The sequence below is a fragment of the Hibiscus syriacus genome, unplaced genomic scaffold, assembly GCF_006381635.1.
Source record: "Hibiscus syriacus cultivar Baekdansim isolate YM2019G1 unplaced genomic scaffold, ASM638163v2 tig00117034_pilon, whole genome shotgun sequence".
Classification (NCBI taxonomy): Eukaryota; Viridiplantae; Streptophyta; class Magnoliopsida; order Malvales; family Malvaceae; genus Hibiscus; species Hibiscus syriacus.
In genome coordinates, this window is record NW_024063533.1 from 819615 (window position 1) to 840640 (window position 21026).

At 37.3% G+C, this 21026-nt stretch overlaps 1 pseudogene; it reads left to right on the forward strand.

Annotated features, from left to right (window-relative positions):
- The first annotated feature begins 5208 nt into the window (after nucleotides 1–5208).
- Nucleotides 5209–19989, forward strand: LOC120196847 (annotated as a pseudogene).
- The last annotated feature ends 1037 nt before the right edge of the window (nucleotides 19990–21026 follow it).

Below are 21026 nucleotides of genomic sequence, written 5' to 3' on the forward strand. Positions count from 1 at the left end.
CTGGACACACCCCATCCACATAACACCCGTTTGAAGAAGAAGAGGATGGAAGCCAGAATTACACAAATCGAGGAGAATATGTTAAACTACAAAAGGAACTAGAAGACAATAAACCAGAACAGTCGAAATACTCTGGAAACAATCACAAAGAACCAAGAGTCCTTGGTTGATCAGATCGTTGCCAAGTTAGTTGGCTTACAACAGACCAGTGCGCCTGGGGCAGGTTCATCGGAAGGGGTAACTATACAACCTACCCCACAGGTGGTTATCTCACCTGAAATCTTACCAGAACTTCGAGGGGACTCATCTGCTGCAAAGCAAAGCCCTCGTCCTCTGTATTCAACCCTAAGAACAATCCGGGTTATTACCATGTACCGGATTTGGACGAAGAGGAAAAAGCGAGGAAGATTGAGGAAAAAATCAAACAATTGGAGGACCAAATGAATATAGTCAAAGGAGACCGTGATACCATGAAATTGATGCAGCAGAACTTAGTCTAGTCCGGACTTGGTTCTTCCCCCGAAATTTAAGTCCCCGGAGTTCGAGAAGTTTGACGGAAACAGTGTCCATCCGCTCACATCACCATGTTCTGCCGAAAGATGACAGGATATGGAGGAAACGACCAACTCCTGATCCACTGCTTTCAGGATAGTCTGTCGGGATCAGCCATTCGGTGGTACAACCAGCTAAGCCGATCAAATATCAAGACCTGGAAGGACCTGGCCAAGTCATTTCTGGAACAATACAAGCATATCAATGACATAAGGCCAGATCGAGTTATGCTACAAAGCATGGAAAAGAAGCATAACGAGAGTTCCAGCAGTACGCACAAAATGGAGGGCTTGGCTGTGCAAGTTCATCCACCGTTAGATGAAAAGGAACCCGGAAACTTTTCGTGCAGACTCTGAAGGCTCCATACTTCGGGATCTGGTGGCGATCACGTCAGGAAGCTTTTCAGACTTGGTTATGGCCGGAGAAATGATTGAGTCGGCATAAAGCAAGGCAAGATAAGGATGGGGAAGCCAGTAAGAAGCCTCCTATGAGGGAGAGGGATGGAGAGGTTAACAACATCAAACTCCAGCAAAGGGTTACAATCTCCAGCCCAAAATCAACTGCGGCTGTACGTTAGGTACTTCTAAACAAGATTCAGGAGGGAAAGGGAACATTTCGACCCTATCCCTGACCTACAAAGAGCTTTACCAGCAACTTCTTGACACCCATGTGGTGTCACCATATCCAGTAGAACCCCTGAAGCCCCCATACCCCAAGTGGTATGACGAGAATGCGTATTGTGAATATCACGGCGGAGTCTCAGGGCACACAATTGAGAACTGTTACGTATTTAAGAGGGTCGTACAAAGATGCGTAACCAGAACTGGATCGACTTCAACAACTTGGGGGCATCCAAGTGAGGAATATCATTTCATCATTTGAGGCATTCTGTTTGACTTTGTTTTTTCTTCCATTTTTTCAAAGTTTTTGTAAGAACATTTTAATCAAATTTATGTTACTTTAAAAGACGTTAAGCAATGGATCATATTTGCAAATTTGTAATTCTTTGCATATCATTGAATTAAGAAACTGTAACGATTCAAAGTTATGAATCTTTGACGAAGTAACATGATTAATAACAAGACTTTGACTTATCCAGAATATACCCTCAAACACCATACCCCGCTCTTGTAATTAACCAATATACCTTTTCCTTTCATAAGGTGCGGACAATGGGCATCATTTGCATATGACAATTACTATGTTTGTATTTAAGTTCAATGCGATGATGATCTTTACAAATGAAAGAGTCGAGTAGGTGAATCCAGTTTAGGTCATTTGCTTGAAAATGAACTCTAAAGATGAGATTCCTTGACTTTCAAAACACCTAGGCTATAACAGGTTCTTCTTGACAATCTTAGGAAATTAAATCCGTAAAAACTGAGCTATTCCGCTAAGGCAATTGGTTATAGAGGAAACTTGAAAGCCCTGGCCTTATGAGTAGATACGTTCAAACCATGACATTGCTCGGACACTTGGCAATTCGGTGTTTGCTCCACTGCTCTTGTCAGGCTGAAGACTCTGTGATGAGAGAACCCTTCAGTTAACTTGATAACTGTGATTATAATATTAAGCTGTCCCTCTAAAGCAATTGGTTAAACACCCGGCTTTATGGATTCAGCTAGTCAGGTAACGCCAAATTAAATCAAATTATCTAGAAATTTTCGGTAAAATGGACTAAGGGAGTTAAGGAACACCTGTTATAGTCAACTACACACGAGCACTCAAGAATTCATTTTAGACGATGTTTTTTGCACTGCCTTTGTTAGAGGAGCCTACAAAGCTTGAACAAATGGGAGATTTCAGAGGACGAGATAAAAGGTCTAGTAATTGATCATGCTAGTTGCGTCATTTTGTCCGCACCCAATTAAAGTGCCAAAGCATGTTGCGATATTTCAAAAAAAAATGACATTAGAAAGGAGGCAACTAAAACCGACTCGTCTCTTTGAACATTTGTCAAAGATTTGTAACTCTGAAAGCATTAAAAGAGCTCTTGATTCCTTTGATATTTTTGAACTCACATTACAATTTGATTCAATTGCGAACAATACTTTCCAACATTTTTATCATTTCTCTCTCCGAAAACAAGAAAAATGAAAAAACGTTTTCAAACAGAACAATCTCAGATATGAAATGTCTGTAAAACCCAAGCTCAAGAAGCAAGGGGCACGATCGATTCCAAGGACCAGATGGCAGACAAAGCACGAGACTCATCCAAGAAATAAATCATAATTCATTCATGATGCATGCATCTTAGAATACCTAGGTGCATCACATCCATCATTTTAGCATGCATAATTTTGCAGCTTTCAGAGTCAAGCTTCGACTTCAGGATGAGGCAACTCGACTTGCAGGAACCTTTAAAGAACAATGGTGTAACTCAGCAGCAAGAAGCTACACCTCAATCGACTTTACATATACAGATCTCAGAACCATTTCAGATGGGTTCGAGAGCCAATTAGATCAAATTCAGTTCAGCTCACTCAACAATGAGCAACATGTTTTCAGTTAACTCTTTCAAGCCAGATTTCAATTCCACGACGGAAGATATCCGGCTGTCAGAATTTATCAGTAGGTTTTCCCAGACCAGCTTAGGGGAGCCACCTGAAGAATCATGATCGTTTTCGACCCGTAAAGGGAAGCCATTTTTAAACAAATCATTTACAGCATAACTCAAGGCTAGAAGGGTTATCTGTCACCAAAGACCTTTGAGTTCGACTACGCTCAAAGGCATATCATTTGCAGAATATTAAGTCGAGAAGGGCTATCTGCCAAAGACCCTCGAGTTCGACTACGTTCAGCTTCGAAGGCACATCATTTGCAGTATAACTTAAGTCAAGAAGGGTTATCTGCAACTAAAGACCCTTAAGTTCGATACACTCAGCTTCAAGGGCATATCATTTACAGCATAACTCAAGGCTAGAAGGGTTATCTGTCACCAAAGACCTTTGAGTTCGACTACGCTCAGCTCCAAGGCACATCATTTGCAGAATAGCTTAAGTCGAGAAGGGCTATCTGCCAAAGACCCTCGAGTTCGACTACGTTCAGCTTCGAAGGCACATCATTTGCAGTATAACTTAAGTCAAGAAGGGTTATCTGCCAACTAAAGACCCTTAAGTTCGATTACACTCAGCTTCAAGGGCATATTATTTACAGCATAGCTCAAGGCCAGAAGGGCTATCTGCCACCAAGACCTTCGAGTTCGACTACACTCAGCTCCAAGGCACATCATTTGCAGTATAGCTTAAGTCGAGAAGAGCTATCTGCCAAAGACCCCCAAGTTCGACTACACTCAGCTCCAAGGCACATCATTTGCAGTATAGCTTAAGTCGAGAAGAGCTATCTGCCAAAGACCCCCAAGTTCGATTACACTCAGCTTCGAGGGCACATCATTTGCAGCATAGCTAAGTCGAGAAGGGCTATCTGCTAAAGACCTTCGAGTTCGATTATATCAACTTAGAGGCAAATCAAGCTTACAGAATAGCCCAAGGCAAGAAGGGCTATTGTCAATAAAACTGTCGAGTTCGATTCCAATCAGCTCGATGACACCTCAATCACACTACTGTCCGGCTGTAATCGAGGTTTTCGAGTCCAGAAGAAGACCTGGGTTAACCGTGCCTGTGATAAAAGAATCGTTTTTCAGCATAGCTTAAGTCGAGAAAAGCTATTTGTCAACGAAGACATTTCTGAGTTCGATTCCGTCAACTCAAGGACCTATCAACCATATGGTAGAGTCAATGAACTACTTTACAGTCGAATTTTTTAACCAAGGTCTTTAAACGAAAGAAGACCGAGGCTGACTACAATTGGGCAACGAGAAGCCACGTTCCAATTCAAATTCCAGACTACGGTTTCAATTCCAAATCATTCACGATGGACTCGACTTCGCGACGGAGGAGCCTCCGCAGCTCAAATTCGGCAGGAGTTATTCCTAATTCAAATCAATTCTCAAATCTATCGAATGAAATTTGTGTCCCTTTGTCTTTGCCTATTTTCGTTCCACGAAAAAGGACAAAGAGGGCAGCTGTAGACACCAATTTTCGTCCATTTTTTATATATAATTTGAAATCATTTTGAAATTATATAATATATGGTTTTTTTAAAATATTTCGAAAATATATAATATATAATTTTTGAAAACATTTTTGAAAATACATATTATATTGTTTGAAAACTTTTTTTAAGTATATATAATATATAGCTTTTAAAAACATTTTGAAAAATGTATATATAATTTGAAAATTAGTTTCTAAATATTATATATAATTTTGAAAATTAGTTTTTAAAATATATATATTATATAGTTTTGAAAATTAGTTTTTAAAAATATTTATAGTTTTGAAAATAGTTTTTAAAAATATATATATAGTTTTGAAAATTATTTTTTTAAAAGTATATATGTATAGTTTTAAAAATGTTTTAATTAATTTATTAATTTATCCATTTATTTATTTATTTATTTATTTTTTCATTTATTTATTTATTATGTTTCAGGTCCAGGATAGGGCCCAAGCAATCAAAGAACGGGTTTGACTAGCCCAATAGCATATTAGGGTTTCTTGCTTAGGGGAATTGCATAGTCAGCGCACATAGAGCAATGGACGGTCACACATGCCGAAACGGCCGGCCGGCATCCCGGGACTGACCCATCCCGGGATGACGGTCATACATGCACGAGATCTCGGAACAGTCCACCACGTCCCGTTATTCGGATTACAACGGCCGATGAAGGCTTATAAATGCTTTGCAAAGCCACGGTTACGGGGAGGAGGGAGAACCATTGAAGACAGTACACCAACATCAACAGTTCCCAATCGAGACCAAACAGGGGCCATCATCACCGAAAATAGAGAACAGTACACAGAGAGGCATCAATGAAATCGATCAATCACAAAACCACAACAGTCAAAACACGACCAAAAAGACCAACATCACATTCATGAACCACAATAGAGCCACTCAAAACACAACACAAACCACACAAAAAAACCCAACAAGCTGAAACTAAACAAAAAACAAGATACAAAGCAAACCATTCGCACAAGAGGAAAGGCTCGGTCGTGGTGCTCGTCGGAAGAGGAGGAAGTCACGGAAATCCGAACGGTTTTAAGGGTAAAAAACCGAAATTTCTTTTTAGATTTGACCGAATAAGACGTTTTTAGGGGGTTTTGGGTTCGGATTTCACCTTGCGAGGTTGAGAGGAACCGGGGACGCGTGTTTGATTTTCCGGCGGCCGCGAATGGCGGCCGGCGGGGGCTATAGATGGTGGCCGACCTCCCATCGGTGGGAAGGCTAGAGAGAGATGAGAGAATAAAGGTCTCTCTGTGGTAGAGAGAGGAACGAAAGTGTAAATGAGAGAGATTGATTTTTTCATCTCATGTGGAACTTATAACCCCATGAAACGACGTAGTTTCGATGGGGGGGGGCCTCGTAATTTTGCTCAGGGGTTTATCGCACATGGGTCCTTCGTCCCTTGTAATGTTGCTTTCTGGCTATAGATTAAACTTTTGATTATTTATTTGAACATTAAATTTCCAGTATTTATATTTTAGCCCTGATTTTTCTATTGCATATTTTGTGTTAATATTCGAATTTGACTCTTATATTCGCATATCTTCGATTTGGTCACTAATTTGGCATGTATGTTAGGGTTAACTATTTTTTTAGTCCTTCAGTTCTTACACATTTTATTTTACCATATTTTCCTTGCCTTTTTTTTATCTTTTTAAACACATTCATTTTTTATTATATTTTTCTTTATTTTTTATTATTATTGTTATTTTCTCCTTTTTGATTTGTTTTTTTCCTTTATTTGATTTATTTAAGTAGTTTTTTTTATTTAACATTTTCGACCTATTTTTTAGAAATTCCAGCCAATCAAAGGTAAGCAATCGAATCGAGTTTTATTTAAAATTTCAATTTAAATTTTAATTTTCGCATATAAAGACAATCAATAAATTAATTGGTACCGAAAGGCGGTCAAGGGTGCTAATCATTCCTTGACCGTAATCGACTCGAGCCCAACATATGTCTGGTGAAACGCAGATCAGGTAAGATGGTGTCTGGCCCACCTAAATTAGTTTAAAGTGGTCGGTGGCGACTCTAACCTAATTTTCACGTCGAAGCCCAATTCCGGGGCCCAACCGAAGACGGTACGACAATATATCATATTAATAATACATATAAAAATACCGTATCAACAATTTGAGCCAATTAGTTAACTAATGTATTTTATTCAATATGAGTTATTTTGATCAAATTAAAATATTATAAATTAATATATTCTAAAAAAGATTAACACTGAAATGATCATTTAAATAAATATAAATATTAATTTTGATATATACAATATTTTTTTTCATGCTCTATTGATAAACGGAGATATTTGTATTATCATTTCAGAATTCCATATAAAACAAATATCGAGTTAAAATCTTAAGAATAAAATTTACAGTCATTGCCATTAAAACAAAAAATGATTTATTTACATAAACAAGACAAGGGTAGTAGACTGTAGAGTTTCAAACTGGAATTTGAAATTAGAAGTGGGAAGCCATGGTTAGCTGACGTGGACTCTATATAACAGGGGATGTGAAATACCAAGTTTAGCCTTTTCACGGATTCCGACTCTCTGACTCGTTTCCTGTCACTGTGTGTCTGATTCAATCGTATATGTGAGCTGCAGCACAGCAGAGGAAACAAATTATCTCCATCTTTAAAATGGTGCAGTCTCTTTCAATGACCAAAAAGCAAAAAAGCAAAAAGCAAAAGAAAAAACCAGAAAATTAAATATGGAAGTGGTGAAAAAAGTTTACAACTCTGATGTGATATTAAGTAATAAAATATTAATAAATACGGAGGACGATGACAACACCCTTGTTCTTTTTTGTTGTTGGTGGTGTTGTTGGAAGGGTGGTTCCTTGTATAGTAGTTTGTTTGCTTTTGGGGTCTAAAACCTTCCCCATCTAGATGATGAGATAATTATGTAACCCCAAAAACCTCAGTTTCAAATGCTCGACTCAGTGAGTGTGTTAAAAAGGATAAAAAGAAGAGTTACTTGCCTCTTTTTTATCCGAAGTTTGATGATTGATTACAGTTGGGTTACCTCAAAACCAGCTGGGGTTAAAGGTAAAAAAAACTTGGGTTTCAAGGTGAGATTTTTATAAAAAGTTGCATTCTTGATACCTTCTTTTGATTTACAGGCTTTGAAGGAAGTTTGAGGGTACTTGAAATAGGAAAAAAGCCAAAAAATTTTGGTTTCATTTTTTGATTCCCTTACATGTTTCCCTAAAAGAACACTGGGTCGGGTTCAGATCGTTGGTTTAGGCATGATTGCAGATCCTGTTTTGGTGTTGTTTCAAAAGGAAAACATTGCTTTTGATGGGATGATATGAATTTTCAAGTGGATGGTATGGAGTTTGGACCACTTTGCTTTCAAGGTAAGGTGGATAATTGCAGCTTGTTTTTGTTGAGAAATGAGCTGGACTACCTGCTGCTGAATTTCGGTCTTCGGGTCAGCTTGGAGGTTTTAGTTTCATGAGTGTTCTTCTGGTACCGGGAATTTTGTGAAGATTTTAAGCTTCTTGGAGAGGAACATAAGTGTGCTTTACTCAAGATGTCTATGAACGACAAGCTATCTGGTTCTAATGGTAGATTCATCAAATTTCAGGCTGAAGAAAGCAAAGAAGACTATGCACGGCCATGGACCAATTCTTTCAGGAAATGGAAGAGAAACTTTCTCTTTCTCTGGTTTATAGGCTTTGTTTCCTATGGAATTATTTGGTTCTTCTGAGTTTAAACAGTTTAGCTTTGGAGAGAAATCAGAGGACTCTGATTTATGTGAGGAGAAGGCAAGAATCTTGCTCCAACAATTCAATGTTAGCAGGAACCAATTTCATGCTCTAGCTTCTTTCTTATATGAATCAGATCAGGCAAGCTTTAAACTTCACCTATTTTGGTTTAGTTTGTATATGCAATTTGCTATATACTGACAAAACTATGCTTTTAAGGTCCTTTTCTGGTTATGAGGACTGAATTGGCCAATAGAATATGATAAGACAAATGTGTAGCTTTGTTACTTCTATCTGATTTTTCCTTCGTGGAATTTATGTTAGAATGAAGATATTTCTTTCTGGTTTTTCCAGTGTTTCAATTGTATTTGTGCTAGAATCGTACAAGATAAGAATCTGGAAATGGGGTTCTGATATGATTTGGTTATCTGTTTTCATATCTTGTTATCGTGTTCTTCGGTCCTTTATAGTTGAATAAATGATTGCTAAGAAATTGCAGTCCTCATGATGTTGATATATAGTGAATCGATCCATCACCCATTCTCATAAGTTGAACACTTTGAAAGAGTAGAATCATATGAACATGTCATATCATGTATTAGCGGTTAAGGACAGGGGAAAACATCAGATATTTTTCTTAATAGGAATGATTTATGACAACATTGAACGGTGAATAGCATTTAAGGTCTAGAATTCTTGATAGGTTGTAATGTCAAATTTTTGAAAATTATGAACTTATGATGCTTAGTTCCTGCATGGGATGAGTTTTCAACACCTCGTTTCAAATGATGTATGTGTAGAAGAATTGTTTGTTGAGAGGTTGCATGATCACCGTCTTTGCCACTACAATATAGTTTGCCAAAATGTATTCCTAGATTTTCTATATGAAATTTATATCATTCTCTCATTACTTTGCATATTGCAGATAGCATTCTTGATGTGTTAAACATCAGGACCTAAAAGCCATCGAGTGATGATGTTGCTTGTGCCCTGAAGGTAATGGTTCAGAAAGCAAGGCTTAAAAGTGCAGCAGATGGGTTGTAAAAACTATGGAACTAAGGATCAATGCCCGGTCCAAGTTGATAACATACCAGAGAGCATGACTGTCGTTGCTGGATCACCATGCTTCTGTCTCGCAAAGTTCTGTTTCATTAGTATCACGGGAGCATCACAATGGCGAGAAGGTAACATCTTGATTTTAGAAACATCTGATAGAAGTGAATATTCAACCATTTAACTTCGAAAAGCTTTTAATGCTTTACAATGAATTTTTCCTACTGAAGGGTTAAAAATGAAAAAAAAAGACTACATGATGGTATATATGTAACTTATGGTCTCAATGTGAAACAGTAACCGTCAGGATTAAACATATGCACCATACAGTGAAGAATGTGCATGTGAATTAACCATGATGTAAAGTGGAGTTAATCCAAAAAAAGCAAAAAATGACCCTTTCCTTAGATACTTTGAGCGTCATATATGTATATATATATATCTTACTAAACTTGCTTGCCTAATAACAGTCTTTATGTTGTTTTGGCATGAAAGAACATCTTGCGAGGAAGTGAACTAGGAACCCAACCAAAAGACAATTTGAAACCTCATCTTTCTGTATGGGGAAAGAATGTTGGTTGCTTCTTTTTGGAGTCATACTTTGCTGTAAGATTTCAGGAGTTTGTTTGAAGCTCGGTGGAAGAGAAAGAATGAACAACTCCGTTGCAGCCTGTACCTCAGCAACTACAGCTGCTACTGCTACAGAAGCAGCAGCAGCTAGACCAGAGCCCTCCAAAAGGTGCGGGAAGTGGAGAAAGAAACTTCTAATAGTTTTCGTACTAGGGGATCCTTACATCCATTGGCTGTTTGGAATTTAAACCAAAAGATCATTTTGAGGAGGGAACAAACTCTTGCTAACATGTGCGATGAGAGAGCTCGGATGTTGCAAGATCAGTTCAATGTTAGCTGAATCATGTTCATGCCTTGGCAATCCTTGTATCCACTTTTCACCATGGGAAACATCCATCCGCCATTGATCAGGTCATATCCTATGTGATTTATATCTGAAAATCAAAATGTGTTCCTAATTTGACTTACATAGACTAGTTATGCCAACGACTGCTGATGGCAAGTCTTCTGTCTCAATTATGCCTATAGCTTGCATCACTCGACTTGATGGTCAACCACTATGGAACCGTAGTTCTTGGCTTGAAATTGTATATGGAATTCAAGTGCTTGCAGTGTAAACAATCTCGCTCTCCTTAAATATCATCTGAATTGTTATTTCATGCTTTGCAGAAAACATTTGGTGAATATACTGAGAGAACAGCTTTTGAGAGGCCACTTACCAGTGGTGTTGCTTATGCATTGAAAGTTCTTCACTCGGAAAGGGAGCGTTGAGAAAAGCACGGATGGACAATAAAGAAAATGGAAACTGAGGACCAGACTTTAGTCCAAGATTGCTTTGACGGAAATTTGGACCCTGCGCCAATTAAAGATGAATATGCACCTGTAATATTTCACAAGAAACGTGGCTATATTGTCTCTATTGACATGATGTCTGGAAAGGTATGTTTTACTTATCTTAGGCCAACCCATCAACCCCACCATAAAGAACAACATAAAAAGAGGTCAAATTCTATCTTTTCTTTTTCCTTGTGTTCGAGCACGTTTGTGTCTGGATGCTGGTCACATGGATGCACAATCATTTCCTATTCCTAAAATTGCTCTCCTGGTTTTTGGAAAACAGTCCTATAAATAAACCCAGTAGAAGTCTCGCAAATTATCCCATTTCAGGAGGAAGAATTAAATTCTCAGTTAAATACCAGCACAAGAACTATAAACTAGAGCAGGAACTGTTTATGTAACTCGGTATATATGCTACCTATTGAAAGCAGATCTAACATTTAAAGAGTAGGAAAGTCGTGCAGATTTGCTCAAAGTTCAAACTTTTTAATGATGAGCAATGGTTTCATTGGTTATAGCATGCAATTTCTTCAACTGATTCAGCAAACATTGAGGATGAGTTTGTACTGTTAGAATTGCTTAAAATTGGATTGCTTAGCAACAAGTCTATAATCCGCATTCTTAGAAATTCTGTTTATTCTTAAACGCTAAAACACACCTTAGAAGCGTGTCTGCTTGTATCTTCTTACTTTCTCGTCTTCATTTAGCCAATAACGCTATGTTAGCAATCCCAAAGTTTTTTTTTTCAAAAAATAAAGAAAGAAAAAAGTCTTTTTTTCCGTACTCACTTGCTTTTTTACTGTTCACAGCAAGACCTTGAGAACATCCTCCGAGCAAGGGTAACCGAAAGGGAGTATTGACATCACCTTTTAAGCTGTTAAAATCCAATCACCTCGGTGTTGTGCTCACGTTTGCAGTTTATAACAAGGATTTGCCTCCAGATGCTACACCAGAGCAACGTACTGAAGCAACCGTGGGGTAATTATCTCTTAAAATGTTGTTTGGTTTTCTATATAGTAATCTGACAAGTGCTACTGTTATTGTTGTTGTCAATTAGTTTAATTTTACGTTTGTAACAAAACATTTGAATACTCTTTCAATTACAGGTATCTGGGTGCATCTTATGATGTCCCCTCCTTGGTGGAGAAGCTCTTGCACCAACTTGCCAGCAAGCAACAATTGTTGTCAACGTTTACAAACCAATGCATCTAATCCGATCAGCATGTTGGTACTGATAATCGATACTGGCCTGCTGCATGTCAGCAACCTTGATTTTGGGACCCGTTACGAAGCATGAGATGCACTGCAGTTAGTAGTCTGCTTCTTTTCTTTTCAAGAAAATAAAAAGAAATTAATATGGCTAAAAGAAATGGGATGGTGTTTCCTCAAAACTGCAATGCTTTTGCAGGTTCAAGCAAAACCTCCGTTGCCTTGGACAGCAATAAATGCATCCATTGGAGTCCTAGTTATCACCTTGCTTGTTGGTCATATCTTCCATGCAGCTATATGTCGAATTGCAAAAGTTGAGAATGACTGCCGTAAGATGATGGAGCTCAAAGCTCGTGCTGAAGCTGCAGATGTAGCCAAATCTCAGGTTTTTTTGTTGCTACTAGAAAACAAGTTTGCTGTCCTTTATAAAAAAAGCTGGGCTCAATGCTATAGTGTTTATAACTTAATGGTTCTCTTTTGTAGTTTCTAGCTACTGTTTCCCATGAGATCCGAACTCCAATGAATGGTGTTTTAGGTGATTAGAAAGCCCTTCAACTCTTTTCCAGCTTGAGTAATTAAACAATGGTACTTATATTCCGTTCCTATAATATTCACAGGTATGCTTAAAATGCTGATGGACACCGACCTTGATGCGATCCAAAGGGACTATGCCGAGACTGCTCATGCCAGTGGGAAAGATCTTATCTCACTGATAAATGAAGTCCTCGATCAGGCTAAGATAGAATCAGGCAGGCTTGAACTTGAGGATGTGCCCTTTGATACACTCTCTTCTCGATAATGTTCTCTCACTCTCCTCTGACAAATCTAATGATAAGGGATTGAGGTAAAACCAAGTTGCTTCTTTGGTTACTCATCTAATTTACTTCTGTTTTTCTTCACGTTATTACCTAATCTTGTTTGTTTTTGTTCTCTGAACGTGAGAAGTTGGCGGTTTTTGTATCCAGTCGGGTTCCTGAAATTGTTGTTGGTGACCCTGGGCGGTTTCGACAAATAATTACTAATCTTGTTGGAAATTCAATTAAGGTTAGCTATGTTTGAAATTTATATGTTCCTTTCCGTTGCATTATACAACTAAAATTTAATATAGAAAATCAGATGAATATTTAAGTTACATCTGTTAACACTCGAATCTGCAGTTCACGCAGGATAAGGGACATATATTTGTCTCAGTGCATCTGGTAGATGAAGTGAAAGATGCATCCGATGCTGGAGACAAGGTGCTACAACAAGGCATGAACTTGGTTCAGGACATGTCAAGCAAAACTTATAATACTTTAAGTGGTTTTCGGGTGGTAGACAGATGGAGAAGCTGGGAGAAATTTGAAATAATAAAAGGAAAAGATACGATGAATGATCCCGAAAAGATAAGATTACTAGTTACTGTTGAGGATACAGGTGTCGGGATTCGTTTTGATGCGCAAGGTGAGATTTTCACTCCTTTTGTACAAGCGGATAGTTCCACTTCACGACATTATGGTGGGACTGGAATAGGATTGAGCATCAGCAAACATCTGGTGGGACTCATGCATGGGGAGATTGGGTTCGTGAGTGAGCCTGGTGTTGGTAGTACTTTCTCATTTACTGGAGTTTTTGGAAAGGGCGAAGTGAGTTCTCTTGATTCAAAGTGGAAGCAATATGATCCAGTGGTTTCAGAGTTCCGAGGATTGGGAGCTCTCATTATTGATAATAGAAACATCCGCGCGGAGGTCACAAGATACCATCTACGGAGATTAGGAATATCTGTCACTATAACTTCCAGTTTGGAGTCAGCATGCACCTATGTGTCGAGTGTTTTTGGGACAAGGTAGCTATAGATACATACACACACACACATTCTTTTCCAAACCTGCATCAATATTTATAAGTTATATTGCTGACTTATGAAAAATAAGAATTTGAAGATGACTCGTTTTTTACTACACCGTTCAACTCACATTGGTTTTACTGGTGCATTGTTATTCATTAATTCTGCAGTACATTTGCACATTTGGCCATGATTCTTATTGACAAAGACGTTTGGAATCAAGAAGCAGTTATTCAGTTACGGTCTATGCATGAAGAACATAGGCGAAACTGCAAGCTAAATGTTTCTACAAAACTTCCGAAGATTTTTCTCTTGGGTACCTCCATGAGCCCCATTGAACGCTCCAAGCTTAAGACTGCAGGGTTTGTAGATAACGTGCTGATGAAACCTCTTCGGTTGAGTGTCTTAATTGCCTGTTTCCAAGAAGCCCTTGGAAATGGTAGGAAGGGCCAAGTACATAGGAAGAAAATATCTACACTCGGGAGCTTTCTTAGAGAAAAGAGGATTTTAGTTGTCGATGACAATAAGGTTAACCGAAGAGTGGCAGAAGGTGCTTTAAAGAAATACGGAGCAATTGTTTCCTGTGTCGAAAGAGGCCATGATGCACTCAAAAAGCTTAAGCCGCCCCATAATTTCGATGCCTGCTTCATGGATCTCCAGATGCCTGAAATGGATGGGTAATCAATCCGTAACCTCTTTGTTTAGCATTTACTCAGTTAATGCATCAATAATATAAGGCAATACTACTACTATGTCAATCCAGAACCAGGTTTGATATTATGTAGTAAAATGAATGCTGATTAGTTTGATAGATCTTGGTCTGGTCATCTTCAAAGATATATAATTATGCAGATTTGAAGCAACTAGGCAAATCCGCAGCACCGAGAAAGAGGTGAATGAAAAACTTGCTTCTGGAGAAGCATTAATCGAGATGTATGGAAATGTGTCTCACTGGCACATTCCAATATTAGCAATGACAGCTGATGTGATCCAGGCTACATATGAGATGCCTGAAATGTGGGATGGACGACTACGTATCGAAGCCTTTCGAGGAAGAGCAACTGTATACAGCCGTTGCACGGTTTTTGATCCCGGCTCATAGGGGAAGGTAGTTTCAACAGTCTTTCAGTTCTCTTAACAAGCGACAAGCCTTAACCTCCATGAGTCTGCACCAACCTGCATCACGCCTCGTAACGACGGACGTCTAAATTATGGTAATCTTGGCATCACTATTTATATATCATGAATACAAACCATTTGATGAAACACCGAAGCGAAAATATGATTGTCGGATGTTCACGGTGTCGGTTCTTTTGATCGGCAGGAAATTCCAAGCTTGCATGCGTAAAAGTACGTTGAAGTTGTGATGAATGTTGAAGGGACAAAGCGGTGGCGTTTCGTGTACATAGCAAATTTGATTTAATTTGTAATTAAGGTGCTTTCAATTCTTTTTGGCTTCTCACATCATATGTTTTCATCCAAACAATAAAAAGCTATGTAGAGTTGTGCATGTTTGAAGATCTTTGTAAGAAAAGTTCATAATCCTAAGACCTTGTCCGGAATGGACAGAAGAGGATGGCTGAGACAATCATTTCTAAAAATTTCAAGTTATCGTACATTTTATATTTTTTTAATTTTTATTTTTAATCTATTTTAACCATTGAATGAAAAGAACAAGATTCATTTAATCACTAGGTTATTCGATAAGTTACTGATGAGGTCTTATTTTAAAGATAAGGTTTGTAAAATTTTAAGATTTAGATTCAAGTATTATTACATGTTATTTTCATTTTATAAATTAAAAAAGTAATATAATTCACTCATTTATAAAATAATATTTTATAAGAAATAGTTAAAAAATATTTTAAAAAAATAAATAATACAAACAAATATTATTATTAATTGTGAACGATAAATATCTTTAATAATAACATAATAATATAATAATTCGTTGATAATTAATTTTATTACAATTTATATTTATCAATAAGAAATTAGTTCAAAGATTAATATAATATGTATCAATAAGAAATTCATAAAATTAATTCAAAGATTCAAAATAATAATTCAAAGATTACAATTATGTATCAATACGAAATTTATACAATTAATTTTATTACAATTATGTATCAATACGAAATTTATACAATTAATTTTATTACAATTATGTATCAATAAGAAACTAATTCAAAGATTCAAATAAGAATAATATTAAGATAATAAAATGGTTGGAACAAACATGCAAACACGAATTGCGAAGTTTAGACTTTACATGCAATTGTGGGAAGTTGACAAAAAGAAGTGAAGTTTTCACCTATTTGTCTCTTTTCTTCGTCAAACTTAGCCATTATGTATTCATAACTTAGTCTTTATTATATTGCAAGTGGAAATCTGTTTATCATCTTTCATTAATACGTGTTGCTATTTGTCCTTAAATTTGTTTAAACTTTGTCCAAAGTACAAGAAATTGAAATGGGTGTACGCAAGACCCATATTGAAATGGGTGCGAGTCTTCTGTTTGATATTAAGTTAGCACTATGGTACATTTGGGCCTACGAGTTTGTTCATCCTTGAAATATGCAAATAGCATTACAACTAAAGAAACTTCATTCGATACCTCATACTGATCGAATACAAGGTATATATATACAACTCTACAACCTCCAGCTTTCATTATGGTATAACCAGCTAACCAACTAACTGCCTTAACAAACTCTTCTAGAACCAATACTCTAAGTGCACATCTAATACACAGTTGATTCTTCTAGACTCAACATTCTAAAATACTACAATATTCTCCCTACTCTTTCTTTTCTCAACTTCATCAATCACGAAAACCCCAAGCTTCTACATAAATCGAGCAAAATAATTCTTTTTTTAATGTCTTTGTCAACCCATCTGCTACCTGGTGTTCAGAAGGAACATAATTCACTTAAAGTTTTCCTGCAGCAACACGTTCTCTGACAAAATGAACGTCTAACTCCACGTTCTTGGTTTTGGAGTGATACACAGGGTTGGCACTCATGGCAATGGCCCTAGTGTTATCCCTCCAAACCACTGATGTAGCTTGAACTTGAATCTTCATATCATTTAGCAGCGCTTCAAGCCAAACAACATTAGACGTAGCATCAACTAAACTTCTATATTCAGCCTCTGAGGTGGACCGAGATAATGTCTTCTGCTTCTTTAAGTATTCTAGAATGTTGAGTCTAGAAGAATCAGCTGTGCACTTAGAGTATTGGTTCTAGAAGAGTTTGTTAAGGCAATTAGTTGGTTATACCAGAATGAAAGCTTGTGGTTGTAGAGTTGTATATATACCTTGTATTCGATCAGTATGAGGTAATGAATGAAGTTTCTTTAGTTATAATGCTATATGCATATTTCAACATGGTATCAGAGCTTCATATTTAACAAGAACAATAGCCTTCCACAACGGATTCTTGATGTCTTCATGAACACTTAGAGGTTCAACCTCGTTTATGGATTCACCTTCATTATTACTTTCCTCGTGCATGGATTCATTTCCATATTCATTGTGAGTGGAAAAGTATAATTTGGATTTAAATATTACATTCTTGCTACGTGTCACCATGTGATGACCTATCACTGGTATTGAAGCACTATTATAACCAGCACTTCTTTGACTACTATTGCTTGTCTCTACACCATCTCTAGTAGGTAGAGTAGCAGATGCATCCCTCGAACTTTCAATACTTTGTTGCACAACAATATTTCCACCTTGCTTCACAACATCATCCTCAACACTATTTCCTCACATTATAAGCATAGGCACAACATCATCTGACTCATGAACATTCTCCAGCTAGATCCATATTATTAAATGAGTTTAAAACTAACTCATTCGTACTCGACATCACATTATCATTTCAACGTGATCTATCACCTTCCATGCAAACACGCTAAGCACCATCCACTACAAATATCATCAATGCTACTTCGACGTGAAGCACAATTACACCAAGTTTTGTTTTTCAACACTGTAAACGGAAAAAACTCTTCATCAAAAACTACACGGCGTGAAATATAAACACGTCCATCTGAATCCATGCACTAATAAACACGTCCATCCGAATCTATGCACTAATAACCTTTATGCTAAGTGTTATACCCTAAGAACACACACAGAGAAGACCGATAGCTTAGCTTATGAGCTTGATAAGGTTGTAAATGAGGAAAGCAATGACACCCAAAATTTTAAGGTAACTATAATATGGCTTCTTAGGATACAATGCCTCATAAGGTGATCTACCTTGAAGAACACATATAGGCAGTCGATTGATAAGGTGCACAACAATACATAATGCATAGGACCAAAACTTGAATGGAAGAGATGCTTGAGCCATCAGAACTAGAGCTAGTTCAATAATGTATATGTGTTTGCGTTAAACCACACCATTCTGCTTAGACGTGTGGACAAGCCAAACGATGCACTACACTCAATGACTTTAGCCAGATTGAAACCGATCGATACTTACCTCCCCAATCAGTCTGAACTTCTTTTATCGTAGCATTAAACTGAGTTTGCACTATGTTAAAAAATAACTGAAACGTTGACAGCACTTGATCTTTAGTTTTGAGTAAGTAAACCCAGCTATGCCTTGTACAGGCATAAACAAAAGAGATATAGTACTTGAACCCATTGGAAGCTATATGAGACGGTCCCCATACATCACTGAACACCAGATGAATCGGTGTGGCATACAGAGATGTAGAATTACTAAATGGCATTTTATGACTCTTACCCAATCGACATGCAACACATAATGAACTATCAATTTTATTATTTTGAGAGGGAAACATTACACCAGCTTGTTTACAAGCCTACACAAGAACATAATGAGCAGGATGCCCAAGCCTCTTGTGCCACAAATCATAACTTTTACTAGTATTACTAGGATCTTCTACCACCGTGACATGACAAGCTTTCAAGCAATCTGCATCTGTGGTAAACTGATAGAGTCCAACACTCTTGTCCTTTAGCATCATTTCTATAGTTACTTCATCCTTAACTAAGCAAGACCCCATGAATCAAAGTAAACTTTGTTATTTCTAGAAAACTTTGACATGGAGAGAAGATTTTTTGTTACTGAGGGCGCATGTAACAGATTATTAAGAAACAAAATGCGAGAGTTAATAGCCATAATAGAAGTACTAGCTAGAGCTATATTCAAGCTATGACCATTACCAACAATCACTTTACCTGGTCCAGTATAATCTGAGCTTGTAGCAAGCTTCGAGGCATCATGGGTGATGTGATGAGCCACTCCCGAGTCCACAATCCAACGACCAGAACTTGTAGATGCAATATGTGCTTGGGAATGAACACCATTGTTGCACGACTTACACTCATTTAGCACAGTGTGATGTGCCTTAGTGTCTTTATTTTTATCAGCCAATACTCCTGGAAATGTTTGATCGAAGTGATGCCAGTAACGATCAACCTTATGCCCATTTTCCCACACAACTGACATTGTCGAGGGCGACCACGACCACGACTTCCAGACTTACCACCCCCTATTATAACCACCAGCTCCATTGCCACTATACAACTGAGTTGTAGACCTGCCACTCTCACGATTACTACCACACTAGCTATATTCACACTCATAGGAAGAGACTGCTGAAGTTAAAACCATTCACTGAGACTCAATATCCATCAAGACTATTTTTAATTATCAACTGAAAATATGTGTTTGCTGGTTGTGATCACCGTCACAAATGATTGATATTCAATCGAGAGACTATTGAGAATAGTAACGATTTGTTCAAGATCAGAGATTGCACTCCCATACGTTGCAAGTGCATCACAAACGTATTTACTTGTAAGATAAGATCTTATACTATCATTACCTTTCTTGATGGATCTAAGTTTGCAATGCAAACTCATGACACTCGTGGTTGAGCGGTTAACAAAAATATTTGAACCGTTCGCCAAACATCAGCCGTCGTTTTAACACCTACAAACTGTGGCAAAAGAGGATCGCTAATTGTAGACAGCAGCCAGGACGCAAGAGCAATGTCCTGAGCAACAAAGCTTTCATAGTCGTCATTGACAACAAGTGCACCTGATTAATCAACAATTCACACTGGCAGTGGTAACAACTCTCCATTGAGTAGTTTTTCCCGCCTATGACTGCGAACCATGAGCAGCACTTGTTGTTTCCATAACAAGAAATTCGTCTCATCAAGCAAGATGTTGATCTTTTTATGCGTGAAATACTTGCCATTACGAACAGATTCACCAAGCTCAAAGGCAATGTTACCACAATCACCCATGGAAACTGCAGACTCCAGGATCAAATGGTGAAAGATACCATGTTGAAATATGCAGATAACATTACAACTAAAGAAACTTCATTCATTACCTCATATTGATCGAATACAAGGTATGTATACAACTCTACAACCACCAGCTTTCATTCTGGTATAACCAACTAACTGCCTCAACAAACTCTTCTAGAACCAATACTCTAAGTGCACAGCTGATTCTTCTAGACTCAACATTCTAGAATACTTCAATAATCCTTATATGATAGATTTTGTATCGTTGTTAAGTTCATAACATCTACGTTGATATTATGACTTGCGTAATCTAGATAGACCCCTTTTACAGTTTACTTCTGTCTCATTCTCTTAATAATGTTAATGATAAATTATTAAGCCAAACGTGATAGCTTAATAATTTCATGATACTTATAAAGCCACATTATCATTATGAAGTACGTGCATGCTAGACCTTACAAAGCATTGAAGTTTATAGTGTGCTTTACAATTGCCATGTTCAAAATATACCTATGATTTCTTTATGCCTCACTAATATTTGAAGTTTAGAATGTGTGTATTGTTCTTTCATTGCTTGATATATATAGGTGGTTTGAGTTAATTATGAATGATCAAATTGTTACATCAAAAGAAGGGTCACTGGATTAATTATAAATCGAAATTGTTACACCACGAAGAAGGATTATTGAATTACTCATAAATTGATCAAATTGTTACATCATAAGGATGGTCACCACAAGTATTAATGTAAAGACCATTTTTATTGTTGAGGTTAGTATGTGTGTGTTAGACATGTTCAATAGTCACCCATTTACTTATAAAGACATACGATGGTAATGATCTTATATGATTTTTTTGTGGCTTTTTAAGACATCCAGCAGTTATAA